Source organism: Podarcis raffonei, chromosome Z, assembly GCF_027172205.1.
Source record: "Podarcis raffonei isolate rPodRaf1 chromosome Z, rPodRaf1.pri, whole genome shotgun sequence".
Lineage (NCBI taxonomy): Eukaryota > Metazoa > Chordata > Lepidosauria > Squamata > Lacertidae > Podarcis > Podarcis raffonei.
The window spans coordinates 48239350-48262878 of NC_070621.1; the positions used below are offsets into that span (position 1 = coordinate 48239350).

At 44.8% G+C, this 23529-nt stretch overlaps 1 protein-coding gene across 9 annotated transcripts in view; it reads left to right on the forward strand.

Moving 5' to 3' along the window:
* LOC128406301 (5-hydroxytryptamine receptor 2A-like) overlaps positions 1–23529 on the forward strand; it is a 239588-nt gene that overhangs the window by 178955 nt on the left and 37104 nt on the right. The window lies entirely within an intron of this gene.

The window sequence follows — 23529 nt, forward strand, 5'->3', positions numbered from 1 at the left end:
CAGAAGATATCCACTGCAAGACTTGTTTACATTCAGTGTGTGGCTCATGCAAAATTTCTGCTCTCTAAACCCCAGCTCTATGGGTTGCTTGGATTGCTCACATCCTTTTTCAATGCTGAGCTGTGGCTTTCACAACTGTGTTGCAGGAACAACTTGGATTCCTCAGTAACCAAAATAAAGGATGAAGAGAAGCCACAGCAAGCCTGGGGTCAGATGCTGCTCCCTCCCCTCCCCTCCACCACCATGCCTATAAGGAAGAGATCAGAAGCTTCTTCCATTGTAGATTAACCACGGTTTAGTGTGCCATCCAACCCCTAAACTGTGGTTGATTTCAACAAAACAGGCCATGTTTTCTGTCTGCCTTCAGCTGCTATCTGTCAGGGACTGGGCGGAGGAGGAATGGTGGAGACCGCCTCCCCAGCCTGACCCTTCCAGAGAAGAAGACGACAGTTCAGAATTACAACGGGGGTTTGAGGGAGATTACAGCTCAGAGGAAGATGAGGGGAGAAGTTGGGAAATAATGGGAGAGGAGAAGGAGGCAGAACAGGAGCAGCTGGCTGACACATTATCACTAGAAAGCATCCCAGGCCCACCATCTCCCAGAACCCGGTGAGCCTTAAAAGTAGGAAAGCAAAGAGCTTGAAGACAGTTGGCCCTAAGTGACAGCCGTAGAAAGGGTGGTGCTACTGACGAATGAGGAAGTGGGAGAGAAGAGAGGTGGAGATTTACTCAGGACAAGGCCATTATTCCAAGAGGCTGCATTCCCAAGCCCCTCTCTGTAAATATTGAATTAAAAGCAGTCGGTAAGGACTTTTCCTTGTCTTATCCATTCCTGGCAACCTGCTGTGGGGGTTGGTTCCTCTGCCACCTGACACTATCTGAATGTCGGTCCACATTAAAGGTTGAAGTTTGAAGTTAATCATAGTTAAGACTTGTCCATCTGGTTCAGATTTGGATGTCACAACAAACTGTGGTTAATTTAAAAAGGTTGGGGCTCCCAAACGCCTCCTCATGGCTATTCCAGAAGAGGATAGGAGGAATGGATGTAAGTCCAAGGTTTGCTGTTGCCCAATTTGTACACTACATGTAAACACAGACACATGTCCACTAGAGCCTTCACCAACCTGATGTTTTGAAGAACAACTGCCATCAGCCCCAGCCAGCATGGCAGTGCTGACGGGAGTTGTAGCAGTTGCAGCCATTGTGATGGGGCTGAGCCACCCTCCTGTCACCAGTGTCACAGTAGCTCACATGGGGCAGGCCAGTGGCAGGGTTGAAACTGAGCAGTTGCACTAACAAGAGCACTGGGTTGGCTCTGCTGGTGTGTTCATGCAGGGAATGCTCCAGAGAAGCGGACACGGAGCAATGGATCCAAACTACAAGAAAGAAGATTCCACCTAAACATTAGAAAGAACTTCCTGACAGTAAGAGCTGTTCGACAGTGGAATTTGCTGCCAAGGAGTGTGGTGGAGTCTCCTTCTTTGGAGGTCTTTAAGCAGAGGCTTGACAACCATATGTCAGGAGTGCTCTGATAGTGTTTCCTGCTTGGCAGGGGGTTGGACTCAATGGCCCTTGTGGTCTCTTCCAACTCTATGATTCTATGATTCTATGATTCTATGATTCTATAATATGTTTTGGAAGTCAACATTTCCAAAAGAATTAGACCTGTGATGAGACCTCAAGGATATAGTAAACAGTATGATATCTCCTATACTATAAACACTTTGTATATTTAGGTCACATCCACAACATACATTTAAGGCACTCTCCTACCACTTTATAAGCCTTGGTTTATAAACCAATGCATCCTGGGAGTTGTAGTTTGCTAAAGCTGCTGACCCCACAGGACTACTTTTCCCAGCATTCCCAACAAACTGCAGTTCCCAGGATTCCCTTTGACTGTTAAAGGGGTATAAGAGTGCTTTAAATATATGGTGTGTATGTGACCTTAGTTCAATTTGTTTTCCTTAGCCAGATGTTGGAGTGAGGAGCAGTACTACTGTCCACTACAGAAAGCTGAAGTGCATTGAACCATGGAAGCGTTAGCCAATGGGGTGCTCTCATTATGTTGTTTGACTATATCCCTGGGCAGCATAGTTAATGGTCAGGGATGATGGGGATTGATTTCCAGCTCCACTTGCAGGGCATCACAGTGAGTTACCCCCAAACTATGCATTTATTGTTCCCTCTATTTTATGTCATCCAGACCAACTGTATTTCTTCTCAGATTTGTCTGTCATCTGGCTATAACCATGGCCTCCTGGGTGCACATGGGCCTCTATATATTAGAGGCTGCCCTGCCAGCATTTTGTCAAATAATTCTGCCTCCAAGTCCATCCACAGCAACTGGTTCAGCAGAGCTTAAATCTCCATTCTGCTTATCTCTGCTTTTCCAGGAATCATTTTTTTAGATGTATTGAGGGATTTTGAGCCAGCTCAAATGACAAGTGCTTTATTCACCACCTGATCTTCTCTGCAAAGCGTCACTTTCTCAAGCCAGCTCAGCCAAAGCCCTGTAGAATCACAGAATCATTGAACTGTAGAGTTGGAAGGGACCCAAAGGACCATCTAGTCCAACCTGCTGCTGCAATGCAGGAATCACAGCTATTGGGTGCAGGAGTTGGTTTTTAAGCCAAGATGCTGGCTCGCTTCCTTACCTGTGGGTATAGATAAAGCTGTTGTGGCAATTCAGCTTCTGGTCTCTGGCAAAGAGGGGTGACATGTTGTGTTAGACTTGGACATTTGCAGGAACAACTGAGGCATGCAAGAGAGCAATACTAATGATGTTAAGAATGTCATGCCATTGTTGAGGGAGTTTGGCCGGAACAATTCCATGTGGCCTGCTTTGCAGTCCTCCGTTTGAAGGTGGGCAGCTCATGACTGCTTTGAAGATAAATGGACCTTGTAAGGATATTGTAGAGTTGGGAAAAGGTTCAGAAAAGGGCAAGCAAAATGATCAAGAGGATGAAGAGACTTCCCTATGAAGAAAGGTTGCAGTGTTTGGGACTTTTTAGTTTAGAGAGAATGCCAGTAAGAGGTGACCTGACGGAAGTTTAGAGAAAGATGCATGGCAGAGAGAAAGTAGATAGATATAAAGGTTTTTCGCCCTCTCTCATTGCTCTAGAACTCATGGCTAGCCAATGAAGCTGAATGCTGCAGGAATCAGAAGTATAAATGAAGTATTTCTCCATGAAATGGATAGTCAAGCTACGGGTCTCACTTCCACAAGGAGGCCATGATGGCCACCAACATAGATGGCTTTCAAAGAGCGTTAGAGAGATTCATGGAGGAGAAGAGGGCTATCGATAGCTATGCTCTGCCTCCATGGGAGGCACTAAATGCTTTTGAGTAACAGTTCCTGGAAACCACAAGGAGGGAAAAGGCTTTTGTGCTTGGGTTCTGCTTGTGGGTTTCACATAGGAATCATAGAGTTGGAAGGGACCCAAGGATCATCTAGTCCAGCCCCCTGCAATGCAGTAATCTCAGCTAAAGCAACCATGACAGATAGCCACCCAACCTCTCTTTATAAACCTCCAAGGAAGGAGAGTCCATCACCTCTTGAGAGAATGTGTTCCACTGCCAAACAACTCTTGCTGTCAGAAGGTTTTTCCAAATGTTTAGTCGGAATCTCCTTTCTTGTACCTTGAAGCCATTGGTTCAAGTCCTACCCTCCAGAGCAGGAGAAAACAAGTTTGCTCCCACTTCCGTGTGACAGCCCTTGAGATATTTGAAGATGGACATAATATCTCCTCTCAGTCTCCTCTCTTTCAGGCTAAACATACCCAGCTCCTCCAACCAGCTTAGTTTCCAGATCCCTGATCATCTTGGTTGCCTTCCTCTGCACACATTCCAGTTTGTCATCATCCTTCTTAAATTGCGGCACCCAGAATTGGACACAGTATTCAAGGTGTGGCCTGACCAAGACAAAATAGAGTGGTACTATTATTTCCCTTGATCCGGACACTAGATTTCTATTGATGCAGCCTAGAATAACATTAGCCTTTTTTGCAGCTGCATCACACTGTTGACTCATGTTAAGCATGTGATCTACTGAGACCCCTAGGGGTTGTAAGTAAAAAGGCAGGCAGGTGGGGGCTGGCTGAGACTGCCCCAATCACCTTAATAGACCAGCCACAAATTCCACCCTGACTGGTAGCTACTCTCTAGAGCTCCTGGCAGAAAATGGCCCTTTCCAGTACCTGTCACCTAGAAATTTAACTGGAGGTTTTTATTTATTTACTTATTTCATTTCTAACCCACTTTCCTCCAGAGAGCTTAAAGTGGCTCCCCCTCCCCAATTTTATTCTCACCACAGACCTGTGAGGTGAGTTAGGCTAAGAGGCTCTGCAACTGGTCCAACATCACCCAGTGAGCTTCATGGCTGAGAGGAGGATTTGAACCCTGGTCTCCCAGGTCTGAAAACAACACTCTAACCTCTACACCACACTTGGCTCATTCTGGAGAGGGGCCCAGGATCGAACCTGTGACTTCAAAGCAGATGGCCCCTTTCCTTCCCATATGGTCTGAAATGATGGGTGGATGTCATAAATCCATTTGGAGAGAAACCTTTTTGTCCCCTGCGCCTATTTCAAGCTGTTCGATTCATCTTGGAGAACCTAATGGGGTAAGAGAGTAGGCAGGGATTTTATGACAGAGCGTTGAACTCCAGCCATCCCATGGTGCCATTATGCTTGTTTAAATCTCATTGATTTCAGTGGCGCTTAAGCGTGCATAGCTGTGCATTGGATCACCGCCAGCCCCTCTGCTTTTCTCTGAGGCAGCATATATTATCTCCAAGATTGGCTTATCTTGCCAATTTCGAACCAGCATCTGCGTTGTTGGTCATCTGCAAAAAATATTAAATGGCACAAATGTGCCACCATCGTCAGGAGGAGGTTCGAGTGTTTGAATTTAATTTCCCCTGTCAGGGTGCCCCCCTCCCCAATCATACAATCTGCTATTTTTAAAAACATAATAATAATAATAATAATAATAATAATAATAATGACACTTTGTTTAAATTAAAAGGGTTACATCTACATAAATGCATTTTCTTGCCAGCTTGTGTTTCCCTTGCTAATAATATGTCATTTCTTGAGCATATTAGAATTTCGGGGAATTAGTCACCGACTTAACTTGCCTAATGATTTAATGAAGAGGGGGATTTGTTTTTGTAATTGGGCATATTGTTCTAAACAAACCTGATTTGCTTGTTTCCATCAGTGGTTGGTCGGTGTGGTGGTTGTGGCGGGGAAAGTGAGGGGGAGGCAGAATGAGTCCCGTTGAACAGATTCCTGCTTGCTGAATAGAGAGAGGAGGAGCAGAATGAGGCTGATCCCGGGGATCAGACTTGCCGCAGGGCAACTGTTTGGAGTGGCAAATGAGAGCTAATTCAGAGGGCAGGCAGGATGCAATAATGGAAGAAATAGGTGCTCAGGGTGCCCTGCTTACGGGCGGAGGGGAATGAGCCGCACCAGGACAAGCTACAAAAGGGCCTGTGCAACAGGCAGCACATCGGTTTGAACACAGCCCACTGACTCCGGTGGCTGCCACGTATCTCTAACACAAACATAGATGTAGAACATGAGAGGGAAGTTTCACAGAAGGGCCAGCCTACTCACTAACCTCACTGAGGCAGTTCCCTCCAACAACAGGCTGCAGACAGCTGAAAGGGACAGCAAGTCAGGATGGAGAGGAGCATCCTCATGCACTCCCTTCGACTGTGGATGGAGTGCCATGAGGACCTTGCCACTGCCAACCTGTCACCTCGAGCTGCAGCTTCTCCCCAGACACCGCCATGGGGCAATGGCAGAGGAAGAGGAGGTGGGAGCAGAAGTGGGGTGCATGGGCCTGCCACCCTCAAGCCATGCCAGTTCCCAGATTTCTGCAGCAATGGATTTTCTTACTTGGAAGGCCAACGCTGTCCATCTGTTTTGTGCTGAAATTTCTTAGCTGTGCTGCCTATTCCATTCTCAAGGTCATCTTGAAGAAGGTCAGGCCATGAAAAGGGCAGATATTTATATTGAGCATTTCCTAAGCAACTGTGTAGTGCCATACCTGTCCTATTTGCTTCTCCTGAAACATTCAAAACTTGTAAGTTTCAGTGGCACTACAATGAGACATAATGGGTCTATTCAGAATGTACCCAGTCATTCCAAGCTTGGAAATGATTTTTCAGAAGCATCCCATACATTCTAAACAAGGGAGAGACAATAGGTGCATTGGACAGATTTTTCATAAAATGAAACCAAGTGGCCAGCTTTCGACTGGCACACTGAACAATGTGGCAGCTGCAAAAAGACGTGGTTGACCTTTGCAGAATTGCATAGCAAATCCATGAAACAAGCATGGCCATGGATTCAGGTGCCCTCAAAATTGCCTCCAAGCTATTGCACCCAAAGCACCAGGATTGGATTCAGCCCATTTTAATACTGAGGTGCTCAGTTGTTCATTGTCACTCTGTGGCAAGAGTAGGGTACCTCATATCCAGAGGTTGGATACACACACACACACAACACACACACACCATCCTCTCTGTTTGGCCCTTGAGTTGCTGTCTAGGCAACACCCTTCACTGGCTTTGCATCAAATCCTGCTGGAGTAATTTTGCCTTGCTGGAATGTGACCTCAAGCTCCGATAATGCCTCTAGCTTCCCTGGGTGGAGGGTGGAGAGGGGTGGGGGAATTGTGTATAGAAAATAGCCTACTGTACAAAGGAACATTTTTACATTCATCGCTCTACCCACTTTAGCCTCTGGCACTACCCACCACTGGCATGTGGTCCTCAGAAGGTTGCTAGAAGGGAATGAGGTCATCAGGCTAAGAAAGGTTCCCCACCCCTTGTTACCCACCACAAAACATCAGCCATATTAGGCCCCTGCCTTTCATCTGAAAGGCTGTTCATTATTTCTGGACTTGATTAAGAAATCAAGATGTTAGGCTGTGAGTCAGTGATTTAATTGTTCTTCTTGTTGTTTTGGACCTTCTCTATGACTAGTAGGATTGATTGATTCTGCTTGTTCTCCTTGGTTGAGTACATGAATGGAACCAGATCATGATAGTCATGTCCAGGGGCAGGAACACCTATAGCCCACTGGGTGTTGTTGGACTCCAATTCCCATCATCCTCAGCCAGCATGGCCAGTGGTCAGAGTTACTGGAAACTGTAGTCTTACAATATCTGGGAGGGATTCCCACCCCTTCTCTAACTAATGGATAGAGTGAGCTGAGAGCAAGCATAGAGTGAGCTAAGAACAGGTTATAGAAGTTAATTAGATAGGGTTTGTTTCTGGGGCAAGTTGATGAGTGAGTGATGCTTAATTTGTTACAGCCTATTTAGATGGTCTGTGGCATATCTGTGAAGAACAGCAGAAGCATCAGCTGTGAATGGTGGGTGCAGCAGCTGCTCTATTATTTTTAGAGCCTGGTGGTCCAACCAGAAGGTGAGCAGGATGGACCAGAAGTGATGGGCAGGGAGAGGAGGCACCTGAAAGGAGTGGAGAGAGTTAGCAGCAAAGTTAGTGGTGAGCTAGAATTAAGGTTTTATCCTGATTCATTTAAAAACCTTACAGCATCTAGCACAGTGCATCATGATGGCTAGAACAGACCAGGAAAAAGCATTAAGTCGTCCTCCAAAATCCCCAGCAATTTTCAAGTGGTTCACAAGGGTGGGGGCAGGGGAGATTTTGAACCACTGCCTTGTTTGATATGGTTGTGCATGTTTCACCCCTTGGCCTCATGTGCAGCAGGGAGGGTGGAAGGTCATGCAAACAGACTCTCCAGTTATGCTTCCCGCCCTCCACACTCTATGTGGATCCAACCAGTGACTTTAGCAACATCCCAAACACGACTGAAGGTATCAAAAAGGTTTTGTTGGAAGGAAGTTCATTGCATCTGGGAGCGTTTCTGGCACACATTGGGAGTCCTTGTTGGATTATCGTTAAAACCTTCATCAAAACTTGTATGGCTTCAAAGTCAGTCACACAAGGGGGTCTCCTGGCACTTTTTTATTTTCCCTAATCTAGCAAGGACATCTCCTGAAACATGCCAAGATGCCAGCTGTGAACCTTCAAATGAGTTTTAGCTTGTCAGTGAGAAGCCCTTTTTATGGGCTGATCTGATGCCAGAACCGCTGAGATCCCAGGGACTTTGCAGTGTGTGTGGAATGAAGTGAAGGGGATGATTTGGTGTCTGGCTTCTGCTGCAGTCTCTCAGGAGCAAATCTTTGGTAGGAGGAGAGGTGTGGACATGTGGAAAGGAGAGTGATGTGGTCATGTTTCCTGTGGTGATAGAAAGTCAAGGAACAAAGTCAGGAGTTCCAGCTCACCGAATGGGCCCACAAAACTTATTTCTGGCCTGCCTCTCAGTGACAATGCCCTTGACAGTGGCCCCCGTCTCCCTTCCCGCAGGAGGGATAGGATTTCTGGCCTGGGAATGGGAGGGCAGGAGAGGCAGCTGGCCCCATCTGCACATGACCAAAAAGAAGAAATGCATCACCACCCCACCCCCAAAAAGTCTGCAGATTTACATAAAATTTCAATATGCAGATTTATAGGAACATGGAATGCTGCCTTGTACCGACTCACTCCATTGGTTCATCTTGTTTGTTTGTTTGTTTAACAAAATGTATACACCACATGATTGTAGAAAATCCTCCAAGCAGTTTGCAGGAAATATTAAAATTATCAGTTTTTAAAACTGTTCAAAACATGTTTAAAAAAATTAAATTGCCAGTAAAAAGAGATTAAAATGTTTATTTATTTTTATCCATTTATTAAAATTGCCAGCAACTTATGTCAACAGGCAGGGAGTTCCAAAGTGTGGGTGCTGCCACACTGAAAACAATTTCTTTCAAGTGCTAATCGTGGCATTTATAACAGCATCATTTCCACAGTTCAAAATGGTTGAGTGGACACACGGGGGGGGGGGTGCCTCTTTCACAAGTACGTAATGTCCTAAGCTATCCCATCCAGCTCAGCTTTGTCTACACTGAAAGGCAGCAGGGATCTGAAGGCTTGGAAACAGGGGACAATTCCCAGCCCTTCCTGGAGATGCTGGGCATTGAACCTGGGACCTTCTGCATGCAAAGCAGGTGCTCCACTGCTGAACTGCAGCTCTTGTGTGTCTGCAGGCAAATTTAGAAATGATTACTGCAATTGAGATGGAAATGCAATATATTTATCCATAATGGGGAAGGCAGTCGGCACTCAGCTTTGAGGCACCTTCCTTGGGGGTCTTTAATCTTTAAAATGGGCTTGGACTGAACAGCCCCACAGGTGGAGGGTGCCTGGGAACCGCAGCAAAGCATCTCCATCTTGGGGGGGGCAGGTCATAATTAAAAGTGAACAATAACTATGTTCGTTTAGCTGCACCATCCCCCAGAGGAATGCCAATCACATATGTAATGAAAGGCACAGGATTGAGAAGATGTCATTCACATCTGCTGAAGACAGAGAACTATGCAAGAATTGCTGTGCAGAGAACTCAGCAAACACAAATGATTGTGACAAGCTGATCTGATGGGCGTTTTAGAAGTTTCAACAATAGGTTTGTTACTCACTGGGGGTAAAAAACCTCCCAACAACTGTTGACTATCAGAATACTTTTCCTCCCCATTGCCAGAAGGATGAATCTATTCAGCTGGTTCAGCAACTCAATGTAGCCCCATCCTCATTGGCATTTCACTACCCTGCAAAATGAAGGACTTTCCATCTAATTTATTACAACAGGTCTCGTACCAAAGGTGGACATGAAGTCTCAGAAACCAAAAAAGCAGTTTAGAAAGATTCAGTCCGCCATCTTGGTTCGACATGAAAACCTATTCCTTGAGCTCAGGAACCATCATGAACAGTTTAGTTAGGATATCTTAAGAGGTCTCCAAACAGACAGTTTCCCAAAATACATAGTAGTAGTAGTAGTAGTAGTAATAATAATAATAATAATAATAATAATAATAATAATAATATAATATTACTTATACCCCACCCATCTGGCCAGGCCTCCCCTACCACTCTGGGTGGTTAGTATATTGTTAAGTTATTTCCCCCCCACACACCTTTTGAACCCAAGCCCTCCCAAGGCACCTCATAAAAGAGAAAATTTAGGTTAAGACATGAATATAAATTTAGCTTAAGGCAGGTTTTTGTTTATTGAGCATTCATCCTGATACGCTTGCAAGGAGTTGGCATAGATGTTAGATTGTGTCCCGTCTTTATTGGGCCTTCATTCTTGTTTGTTTTCAGAGTGTTTACACATGCATCTTCCCATTAATCATCTATTCATTTCACACTTTTAAATGGATTTTCCTGTCAATAGCTGAACTGCAAAAAGCCTGTTTCCTTTTTTAAAGTGGATTTGATGTGCTCAGGCAATAGAGCATTTTAATTTATTTTAATTGCACAAATCTAAATGCCTATTGTATTCGCTTGAATCCCTCCCACAAAATTCTGAAGGTTCCTTTAATAAATATCAGAATAAATCTATAAAATTTCAGTCAGCATTTTATGAAGAGAATTTGTCAATTTTATTTTATTTTATTGCTGCATTTTGACCTTTAAACTTGCTGTTGATTTCCATTTTTATTTACTACAGCTTTGTTCAGTTAAGATTTGTTTTGTTGCTATTTCTCGGCTGTTTTTTGTATTGTGGACTGCGCTTAGTTTTTTGATAAAGATACATTTTTTTTAAAAAAAAGTAAGTAAATTTAATTATCATTGAATCACAGAAGTATAGAATTAGAAGAGATGTGGAGGCCATATAGTCTAACCCCCTGCAGTGCAGGAATTGCAGCTAAAGACTGCTGGATAGGACCTAGGAGGGTGTATGGGGTGTTAGGGGAGGGGTTGTACCTCTGGTGTGGGGCACATGGTGCTCCTTCTGGGGTGATTTGTCTACCTTTGGTCCTCACCCTGCACTCAGCTCTCACCTTGAGGCATTTCTGCAACAACCTGGGGCTCCTAGAAGGTGTCAGCAGGCAACTGCAGCCACACCCCAGGAAACAGCTTTGACTGGCTGGCTAAACCAGGTGAGGGAAGCCAATGGGTCTCAAACCATTGTTGAGTTAAGGACTTCCCCAGCATGCAGTGACAGGCTCCAGCAGATGGAGTGGATGAGACCAATAGCGGGTCCAATGGTTAAGAAGGCGGTTTCTGCACATGCTGGAGAGGGAAGTGAGGGTCAGGTGGGGCTCGTCCACCTGGGAAGGGAGCCCATCTAGGAGAAGGCAAACTCTGATCCTAAACCTCTGTTGCCTTGCGAGATATATTCAGGAGAAGAAAAGGCCATAGAGCAAATCCTACACAAATCCCTGAGATGGTTGGATGGTGACTTGTACACAGCCTTCCAACAACTCCTGCAGCCAAGCTGGTACCAAATGTATGCTCTGCTTTACTTTGGACCTCATCAGCAAGCCTGAGAGGGAGGGGGTCTTGTTGTCTGGACAGACCAGGACCTTCATGCACACTGCCCAGGCACAGAGATTCATACTCCATTGTTTCTCGGAATAGACAGATGTCAACAACAAAGGGCCTTGGGAGACCTGGGTTCAAAACCAAACCTCACTCAGCCATGAAGCTCACTATATGTCAGTGGGAAAATTGTGAATGATGTATGTGGCCTGCAGTTCTCTGTCCACTTGCAGAAGAGTAAGCTGCATTGAGCTCCCCCTTAAATGGACAGGGGGGAAAGCCACAGAGTGCTTGACTAATTATTGCAACAAGATTAAATCAAAAGGGAGGATCTGGACCTGGGCACTACCCACGTGGCCTCCTACGCATCACAGCAAATCTAGGTTCCACTAGACTCCACTTATATATAGGGATACTTTGATTGAAGCGGCCCAGTGTGGTGTAGTTAGAGTGCTGAACTGGGAGAGACCAGATTCAAATCCCCACTTGGCCAGGAAGGTCGCAGGGTGACCTTGGGCCAGTCACCAACTCTCAGCCTAACTGACCCCGCAAGGTTGCTGTGAGGATAAAACCTTGTGCACTGTGTTTAGTTCTTTGGAGGAAAAATGGGTTATAAATAAATAAAAGGACTTTTGGAACAAAGGAACCTGGCTCCAAGATAACTTGCTTTGAGAGAGAAAATTTGATTCCTATGTATTTTTCATCCCAGACTTTACAGTAGGAGGAACAGTAGCTGCTGTAGCCTTTGCCAACCTTGTGCCCTCCACATCCTTTCGATGACAACTCCCATCAGCCTCAGCAGAGATGGGATTAATGGGGGTTGTAGTCTGAAACATCTGGAGGGCATCAGGTTGGCAAAGGGTTTGGCAGTTAGCACAGTTGGCTAGAGCATGGTGCTGATGATGCCAAGGTCGTGAGTTCGATCCTCTAGGATTTGAGGATGCTTAAGAAATGAAGAGTTGGCACTTTGGTTTCTGGCCTCCCTCCTCGTTACATTATGATGGCAGTAATAAAGGTTTTCTTAATTCCTGGATGAATCTAACAAAATGTGGACAATCCAGGTATGCAGAATTAGCACCCTGCATGGCTTCAACAACATTGTCAGGTCAAAGTGGATACATTTACTGTAAATATGTTTTAAGCAGTAGCATATACAGGGAGGACGTGAGGCAACAAATGACTTTGGCGAGTGATTAAAACTGTTGGAGTGAAGTGAAGTTCAAGGGTTTCATACCCCAAAGTCTCTGGGTATTTGCATAGGCCTCCATTTTGATTCTATAAAGGCATATTTGCATGAATTGCTTTGAGGGAGGCGGGTCCTGTACTGCCAATTTAGCACACCTAATTTGCTTACCAGCCGATTACATTATACAGCATCATCCTGAGAGCTTGGAGAATTACTACCATTCAGAGGACAAGGCTGTCAATAACTACTAGCCCAAATGGCTGTGTGTTGTTGTTGTTGTTGTTGTTGTTGTTGAAGGCTGTCAATAACTACTAGCCCAAATGGCTGTGTGTTGTTGTTGTTGTTGTTGTTGTTGTTGTTGTTGTTGTTGTTGCTGCTGCTGCTGCTGTTTGCCTGCCCTGACGTCCCAGGGCAAGTCACAACAACTTAAAATACCACATTTAAAACTTGATGAATATTGTATAGTGAAAGTGCCAAGCACGCCTCTCTAGGGGAGGATCTCCACAATTCTGGAGGCAGCAGAACTATCAATAGAACTACCATTGTCTGATCTTCACATCCAAGGAGGTCTTTAGGGAAGGAGGTGGTCTTTGGGGCCAAAGCCATGTAAGGCTTTAAGCACAAATCTGAGCATCTTCAGTTGGGCCTTGGCAAGCAATGCAGCTGTTTTAAAATGGAGAACTAAGCGCAAGCCAGACCAGTAACCAGGCTGCTGCATTTGGAACCTGTTGAAGTTAATGTTGGATTCAGGAGGTCAGTTGCTGGGAATCACAGGTGGAGAGAGTGCTGTTGCATTCAGATCCTGCTGGGGGGGGGCTTCCTATGATGGGCATCTGGCTGGCCACAGAGAGAAAAGGATGCTGGACTAGTTAGGCTATGGGCAGAGGTGTATCTTGCCTCAGTTGTTGAAGGCAGTGTGCACTCTCTTTGCTGGGAATTTCAAGTGGGGAGAGCTGTTGTTGCCCTCAGGTCCTGCATTCAGGCTTCCCGTAATGAGCATCTGGTTGGCCCCTGAGAGAACACCTAATCCAGCATCCTGTTCTCTCAGGGGTCACCCAGATGCCTATAAAGGGAAGCCCGAATGCAGGATCCAGGCGCAACAACCACTCTCCTCACTTGCAGTACCTAGCAACCAGCATTCAGAGAGCACACTGCCTTTAACAATGGAGGCAATTTACAGCTATTGTGACTAGCATAGGAGCCAATTCCTAGGGGTCAAGAGGTCTTTGATATAAAATATTTGATGTGGGCACGACCCTAGACTTGATGGGCATTGCCATTCAAATGGCGTCCGTGCACCACATCATGCAATCGATTATGCAGGGCAGGGCTTACTTGGAAATCCCCCCCCCAAAAAAATTTTTTATTCAAGATGGCACCCATGGTGACTAGTATCCATTCATAGCCCTGTTCTGTCTCCAGAGCACTCCTCAGACTTTCAACAGAGTGCTAATGTTGCACAAAAAGAGCCTTGCTAGATCAGGCCCACTCTAAGGTTGCCATATTTCAAATTCCTGGCACCTGCAAAGTTGTTGCACTTTTTTTTTTAGGAAGACCCCAAAATTGTTGAGTTTTGGGGGGGAAAGCCTCCCCCCAAAATAGTGATTTTAAGCTTCTGGAGCTGTTTCCACTGCTTTTTCCATCACATAGAATCATAGAGTTGGAAGAGACCACAAGGGCCATCGAGTCCAACCCCCTGCCAAGCAGGAAACACCATCAGAGCACTCCTGACATATGGTTGTCAAGCCTCTGCTTAAAGACCTCCAAAGAAGGAGACTCCACCACACTCCTTGGCAGCGAATTCCACTGTCAAACAGCTCTTACTGTCAGGAAGTTCTTCCTAATGTTAAGGTGGAATCTTCTTTCTTGTAGTTTGGATCCATTGCTCCGTGTCCGCTTCTCTGGAGCAGCAGAAAACAACCTTTCTCCCTCCTCTATGTGACATCCTTTTATATATTTGAACATGGCTATCGTATCACCCCTTAACCTCCTCTTCTCCAGGCTAAACATGCCCAGCTCCCTTAGCCGTTCCTCATAAGGCATCGTTTCCAGGCCTTTGACCATTTTGGTTGCCCTCCTCTGGACACGTTCCAGTTTGTCAGTGTCCTTCTTGAACTGTGGTGCCCAGAACTGGACACAGTACTCCAGGTGAGGTCTGACCAGAGCAGAATACAGTGGCACTATTACTTCCCTTGATCTAGATGCTATACTCCTATTGATGCAGCCCAGAATTGCATTGGCTTTTTTAGCTGCCCCATCACACTGTTGACTCATGTCAAGTTTGTGGTCAACCAAGACTCCTAGATCCTTTTCACATGTACTGCTCTCAAGCCAGGTGTCACCCATCTTGTATTTGTGCCTCTCATTTTTTTTGCCCAAGTGCAATACTTTACATTTCTCCCTGTTAAAATTCATCTTGTTTGTTTTGGCCCAGTTCTCTAATCTGTCAAGGTCGTTTTGAAGTGTGATCCTGTACTCTGGGGTGTTAGCCACCCCTCCCAGTTTGGTGTCATCTGCAAATTTGATCAGGATGCTCTTGAGTCCATCATCCAAGTCATTGATAAAGATGGTGAATAAGACCGGGCCCAAGACAGAACCCTGTGGCACCCCACTAGTCACTCTTCTCCAGGATGAAGAGGAACCATTGATGAGCACCCTTTGGGTTCGGTCAGCCAGTTACAAATCCACTGAGTGGTAGCATAGTCAAGACCGTATTTTACCAGCTTCTTTACAAGAATATCATGGGGCACCTTGTCAAATGCCTTGCTGAAATCAAGGTAGGCTACATCCACTGCGTTCCCTTCATCTACCAGGCTTGTAATTCTGTCAAAAAACGAGATCAGGTTAGTCTGACATGACTTATTTTTCAGAAATCCATGCTGACTATTGGTGATCACAGCATTCCTTTCTAGGTGCTCACAGACTGTTTGCTTAATGATCTGCTCCAGAATCTTCCCTGGTATTGATGTCAGACTGACTGGGCGGTAATTATTTGGGTCCTCTCTTTTCCCCTTTTTGAAAATAGGGACAACATTTGCCCTCCTCCAGTCTGCCGGGACTTCGCCTGTTCTCCAGGAATTCTCAAAGATGACTGCCAGTGGTTCTGAAATCACATCTGCCAGTTCTTTTAATACTCTTGGATGCAGTTCATCTGGCCCTGGAGACTTGACTACATCTAGACTAGCCAAGTATTCTTGTACTATCTCCTTAGTTATTCTGGGCTGTGTTTCCTCTGCTGAATCCTTTGCTCCAAATTCTTCAGGTCGGGCATTGTTTTCTTTATCGGAGAAGACTGAGGCAAAGAAGGCATTGAGGAGTTCAGCCCTTTCTGTGTCCCCTGTTTGCATTTCACCATCTTCTCCTCTGAGTGACCCCACTGTTTCTTTGTTCTTCCTTTTGCTACGAACATACCCATAAAAGCCTTTTTTGTTGCTTTTAACCTCTCTAGCAAGCCTGAGTTCATTCTGTGCTTTAGCTTTCCTGACTTTGTGTCTACACGTGCTGGCTATTTGTTTGAATTCCTCTTTGATGGTTTCCCCCCTTTTCCATTTTTTGTACACATCCTTTTTTAATCTTAACTCAGTTAAAAGTTCTTTAGATAGCCACCCTGGCTTCTTTAGGCACCTTCCATGTTTCCGTCTCATTGGTATTGCCTGAAGTTGTACTTTTACTATCTCCCTCTTAACAAACTCCCAGCCATCATGAACTCCCAGCCATCATGAACTTAACAAACTCCCAGCCATCATGAATATCATGTTGCCATACATCTGGGTTTTCCCTGACATTTTGCTGATTCAGCCAAATTCCCCCCTACATCATTTTTACACCTGAAGACCAGGACATGTCAGGAATTTTACTGACGTATGGCAAGCCTACCCATAGCCTGTCTAGTCCAGGAGCCCCTTTGGCCTGATCTGCTTGCATGGCTCTTCTTGCATTCTTAGGACTTCTGCACTTCTGGCAGCTATCTAGGATGGGCTATGGATTGGACAAAGGGAGGCCCACAGCCTGCCCCCAGGGTCCTTCCACAGAGCAGCAGGTAAAAAGGTTTTTCTGTACAAGAGCCCTGAGAGAAATATGAATGTTATCAGGCTGTCATTCCTCTGGAGAGGCCATGTGGGAGGAGGGGCATTGTTCAAGCACAGAATGCATGGGGGGGGGAGCACCCCTATGGAGCCTGCAACTTCATTGAGGATTCACAAAGCATCACAAGCTGGCTGAGGTTTTCTGATCGCAGCTGTTTCTTCTCCCCATCGTTAGCTTCATTGCTGGGGACTGGATAAAGGGCTGTACTTTTGGCATTAAGGAGAGGCGTTTGGGGGGGAATCACTGTGATTTCATCGGCAGCGCCCTGTTGAGACAAAGCCTGCTGGAACCACGGGGGGGGGGGAGAGAATGAAATAAAATAAACCTCCTGCTCCTGAGTCATTGTTAACTTGGAGGGCTGATTCATCCCGTAACTGGGACAACCACCTCTTCTGCTGGGGAAAATAGAAAAGAAGAGAAAAAGAGATGACGTGTGGCAGCCAGTAGTCTCATGCTGAGCACCCACAGCTTCCATTGATGGCACGGAAGGAGAGACAAGCAGTCTCCAAATCTAGGAGGCATCCAACACTTTCTCAAACACTTTCACCTGACAGGAGCTTCATTGGGAAGCGGGCTTAATTTGGTGGGAGAAGAGGGAGCGTTGGTGTCAGGCCGGGGATACTGGATAATGCAGGTGTTCTGGCAGAAATGAAATCAGGAGCAGAATTCGCTGATTTACACTTGCTGTTCGTCTTTTCATTATAAAAGCAACTACACCTTTGTATATGTGTTTCCTTTGGACAGTGACTAAGGTCTCATCCACTCTGTGTATTTAAACCAATGTAATACCACTTCAGAAAGCTGTGGCTCCCCCCAAAATAATTAAGGAGCTGTCGTTTGCTTAGAGTTGTTAGGTGGCCATTCTCCCTTGTCCGCTTCCCGAGATACATTCCCACAGTGCCCTGGGGAAAGGGATTGATTGTTAAACTTATCTGGAAACTGTAGCTCTGCGAGAGGAATAGGGTCTCCTAACAACTCACCACACCCTTAGCAAACTACAGCTCCCAGAATTCTTTGGCTGTTTAAAGTGGTATCATAGTGCTTCAAAGTAACGGTATGAAGCTGCCTTTGGAGTAGGACAGTGTCTTATCTTCTAGCAAAGCCTGTTTATTTATTTATTTCAGTGACATAGCAGAAGTTCCTGGTGGAAGGGACGAACAACTGGGTTGCAACCAGGTTCTGTACTTAGGAACCAGCCTGGCAAATGAGTCCTTGGTGGACGGGGTGGTCAGGTGTCTGGTGCAGCAACTGGGAATTCTCCTTGGCTGAGATCAGGAAAGCAAGGGTAGCTTGCAAACAAGTTGTGCTGAAAGAGCCTTGGAGCATTCCCTAAATGGCAATGTCTTCTAAAGCAGCTTAGAATTTCAGGTAAAATAAGGGAGATACAAATCTCCAAAGGTAATTATTTTTAATTTCAGCTGATTAACTGCACTCCAAAGAGCTGGCAAGAGCCAAAGCACAGACCAGCCTAGGGAAAAGCTTAAAAAGACCTAGCCATTCTGCAGATAAATGCCTCATTTCTTTGCCCTGCCAAAAGCAAAATAATAATAAAATACATTTTTATATCTTATTTTGATGGACAGTTAAATTTATGAACATAGCTTATAAGAGAAAGGAGCAAAATCTGGAGCTAAGATGTTTTCTAACTTCAGTGCACCCCTGCACGGATTCTGGTAATTTTTCAGAGGGTTACTGCGAGTGGTTCAGCTTTGCTTATAAACTTTCAGTGTTCTTTCCAATGTTAGTCCTGCTCAGAAGAGACCTACTATAGTTAACACAGGTGGCTAACTTGGGTTCATTCATTCCAACAGGTCTACTTCAAGTAGCACTAGCATTGCATACCATAGTGTACTTACACCCAGAAGATGTATTCTCAGGGGTGGATGTGGCCCTCAACATTTCTCCCTTTGGCCCTGGGAACTGTCTCAAGGCCATGCCCCTCCCTGCCCCCATTTGTTTTTGTTTTTTTTTCATGGCTGGAGTGTACCCTTGAACACTGATCATTTCTCTTGCTTGCCTGTATATAAGAATAGAGAAGGGCACGTGAGTGTGTGTATAAAGCAGCCCAGTACATAATTGTAAAAATTACACACATTGCTGTGCCCATGTCTGCCTATGGCTATGCCCACCACTGTCATGGGACTCTCAGAAAGTTGCCTATAAGGGAATGTTGCCCTTGGGCAGAGTAGGGTAAATAGTATTGTTGCATGCCACACCAATCTCCAGGTGTTCTGGGTGCTTACACAGGTTTGTGTTTCCTTCGTGAATGAGGCTCAGCAGAGACTGTAGTGCCTTTAGGATATATTGCTTATATAAAAAGGTAAAGGGAGCCCTGACCATTAGGTCCAGTTGTGATCGACTCTGGGGTTGCAGCACTCATCTCGCTTTATTGGCCGAGGGAGCCGGCATACAGCTTCCGGGTCATGTGGCCAGCATGACTAAGCCGCTTCTGGCACACCAGAGCAGCACACGGAAACACCGTTTACCTTCCTGCCGGAGCGGTACCTATTTATCTACTTGCACTTTGACGTGCTTTTGAACTGCTAGGTTGGCAGGAGCAGGGACTGAACAACGGGAGCTCACCCCGTCACGGGGATTCGAACCGCCGACCTTCTGATTGGCAAGTCCTAGGCTCTGTGGTTTAACCCACAGCGTCACCCGCGTCCCAATTGCTTATATACCCCTATATATAATCTGAGTTTATGGTGGATAACAGCCCAGAAGGTCTTGCTTTTCCCATAGGCACAAGCAGGAATCAAGCATGGCTCTCCCTCTCTGGCTTCTGCCTGCTTTTAACTTCCTGCTCTCCCACACACTCAGCTCTGGCTATTGTCTTTCTCACTGCTATCCAGGTGAGGGGAGGGAGCCCACCCACCCACACCCAAGTGTCTTCTGGCACAGAGCAACTTCCTTTGTCAGACTAATGACCATGCTTAAGTGGTAACAATGACCGTTGTCTGACTAATTCAACAAATGAATTTTTAACCTTTGCTGGATTCAGGAACACAGGAATTACAAGGGACTCAGGCATCATGCAAGCTAACCTTCCAAACTCACAGCAATATTCTAACTGGGGACTGACTTCCTGTTATGCGGGTTGTGGGTGCAGCAAGAGGAGGAGGAAGCAAGCTAGCACCGCCAGGCAACTGAACATACCATGCCATGCAGCATAGGAATCTCTTTATAGCCACCTACATCAGGTGTTTATGGGCCCTGGAACTGCGCAGTAGAAGGAGGAGGCCAGTGCTCTGGATGTGGGCTTTCTGAGTGTGTCTGGCTGTCCCACTACAGAAAACAGGACACTGAGATAATGGGACCCTTGATGGGATCTAGAAGAGCTCTTTTCATGACAGGAAGCAAGAGCAGGTGAGATAGACCTGAGAGCAGCATGTTCAGATGTCTTTAGACAAGATGGAAACTCCTTTGGAAATATCTTTGTGCCTTTCAAACATCTTCCAAGAAGCACCCCTGGGGAATCAGGCTCTTAGGCTAGCATTGTTTTATAAACTTTTTTTTTTTTTAATAGATTTTTGAGTATTGTACAGTGGGAAAACTTCACAGGAAGATCAGAGAATTATGGCACAAAAATGGTAGTTAAGAGGGGAATTCTTTTGCTGCAATTCTACATGCATGTACAAAATCCTTTCACATAGGACTGTTTCTGGACTTCTTGCTTAACAGAAGAAGCTGGCATTGTCTTGATAAGCTTATGGACTTCACAATCTCAATTTTATTTCTACCACACCATTGAGCATACTAGGCCTTTCACTCATTAGGCTAACTCTTCCCCATTCCTGTCTCTGCCTGGGATGTGTGTGTGTGTGTGTGTGTGTGTGTGTGTGTGTGTTTCATTATTGAGTCATACATGGGATGCATCTCTGGCTTCTGCTGAAATATTTTCCCCTCTCCAGCTGCAGAAATAATTCTCATTTGCTTCACAAACAATAACCCCACACTGTGTTTCTTCACCATCAAAATGACAATGCACTGTCTACTAACTTTCGTTTTTTAAAACAACAACAACAATATTTTTATTGATTTTCCATTTTTAACAATTTTATAACATCATAACACTTTTTATAAAATCTTTTGCTCTGCCGAGCTCTCAACTTCCCTCCACCCATCTTCTGGTTTTCTTATAACACATTATTATCTCCACACATTTATAACATCTCAGTTCTATATATATATTAACTTATTAACCAACCTTAATCACAAATAGAATCTTTCTTCTTTTAAACGTTATGGCTTTTATCTCAGTCCTGCTAGTGTCTCTATATGTGTACAATTACTGCTAGTACAATGATTCTCAATGTATTGTATAAATTTACTCCACTGTCTCTGGAACACTTGGTCGCTCTGGTTTTGAATTTTCCTGGTCAGCTTTGCCAGTTCCGCATAGTCCATCATCTTCATCTGCCTTTCTTCAACCGTTGGTAACTCCTGCTGTTTTCATTTTTGGCCTGTTAAGGTTCTAGCTGCTGTTGTGGCATATATAAACAGTTTTTGATCTACTTTTGATATTTCCACTCCTATCATTCCCAGCAAGAACGCTTCTGTTTTTTTTTTTGGGAAGGTGTACCTAAACATTTTTTTTAATTCATTGTAAATACTTTCCCAAAATACTTTAACTTTATCACAGGTCCATCACATATGATAAAAATCTCCTTCTTTAACATTACATTTCCAACAATTCTTATTTCTCATTTTTGCTAATTTAGTTGGTGTCAAGTACCATCTATACATCATTTTCATTATATTTTCTTTCAATGCCATACATGCACTGAATTTCATTCCGACATTCCATAATTTTGACCAGTTTTCAAATTGAATATTGTGCCCAATATCTTTTGCCTATTTTATCATTACTTCCTTAACCTCTTCCTCTTTTGTATACCATTCCAAAAGTAAATCATTTTCGATAATATTTTTGTTTTACCTTCCAACAGATCGGTTTTTAGCTTCAATCTAAAGTCTCAGAGCGATTCTTACATTTATCTTTTTTAAATATATCATTTATTTGATGATATTGCAACCAACCTGTTAACTTATCACTCGTTTCATCATATGGCTTCATTTTTAACTCATTATCCATTTCTGTTAGCAACTCCCCATATGTAGGCCAATTACCTTTTATGTTTAATCTTTTAACTGATATTGCTTCAACTGGTACTATCCAACATGGTGTTTTCCGCTTTAATAGATCTTTGTATCTTGTCCATACCTCATAAAGTGGTTTTCTTATAGCGTAGTTCAAAAAACCTCTATGAACTTTAACTTTGTGATACTGTAGATATGCATGCCACCCAAATCTGTTGCCACAACCTTCTAAATCCAATACATCTGTATTTTCTAATTTCATCCAATCCCTTAGCCAGGTCAGGCAGGACACTTCATAGTATATCTTTAAGTCTGGCAATAAGAATCCACCCCTTTCTTTTTTATCCTGTCTGCTAACTTTCAGCTGTCCACATTACCACCACCTCCCTGACAAAATGTGAGTCGCTTTAGGCAAAAAATATGGTAGGGGGGAAAATGCCTAGTGAACAGGCATGCTCAGCTTGGACAGTCTAGAAACCTCATTGCTTGTTTTATTTTTTTCTGCCATTCTGGTTCATGGAGTGTCACTTTGGTGCCTGTTGACCTGCCGTGTTTTTGTGTCTTGTTGCAGTCAGTGTGATCAACGCCCTCAGAACAATTGCCTTGCCATGTAACAATGGGGTGACAAAACAGCCAATTCCTGCTGCTTGCAAGAGCTCCTCTCATTTCCTAAATAGTTTATCACCTTTGCCTTTTGTGGATAAGTGTCCCCCCACCACACACACAAACCCCAAACTAAAGATTCTCAAACTGCCCATATGGGAACATAGGTGCCAACTCCTAGTAGCTGTGGTCACTCTGCCCCCCCCTGTACAATATTTGAGAGGCCAGGGACCCCAAAGTGAATAGGCATTGCCATTCAAATGGGATGTGTAGACCACACCATGTGATTGATTAGCAGGGCTTACCTGCCCCCCCCCATATTTTATTCAAGTTGGCACCCCTGTATGGGAGTGTTTGGGCTGTTTATTCAAAATAGTCCTTCGGGATTCAGTTTTCTTCCAAAGCAAGGCAGCCTGTAGGGGCTCGAGTGCTTGATTTGATTTGGGAGGAGGTCTGAGGGTGGCAAGTTTAGTAGACTGGTATTTGCTGCAATCCTGAGACATATGGGGAATTTTTCACCAGGGATCCCAACCAGCACATCCCACAGTGGACCATATTGCAGGGTTCCTATAAGCGCTCTCTCTCTCTCTCTCTCTCTCTCTCTCTCTCTCTCTCTCAGCATAGCCTGCCAGCTTGCAACTATAACAGTGAACTGCAGGGGTGGTTGCAAACCATATCGGTCTAACATTCAACACAGGGACTTTCTGCCAGTATGGATTCCATAATCTTGTACTTAGAGGTATACTCTGACTGAACATGGAGGGTCCTTTTAGCTATCATGGCATATTGGAGGAGTTTGTGTGGGTGGAATGAAAGAAAGGTATTATGGGCATGGCATGGCGGGTACGAGGGAGGGACTTGTAGACCCCCACTTTCTCAGGGCACAGGAGAGCTGACTTATACCACTGGTGCATCTGCCTCAGTATTGGCAACATTTAAATCACTCCTCACTAGCCAAATCCAGCACTTGGGCCTCATCCACACTTCTGCTTGTACCATGTTTTCTAGGCATGAGTCCACTGTTTACCTCGGAATCATAACAAACATCAACTGAGTTTACTGTGGACTGACATTTGTTCTGATTCAACTGTAAAAAGTGGGATTTCCTGGGAAAAGGGGGGGGTCAAATGAAAAGCCCATTGGACCCCTT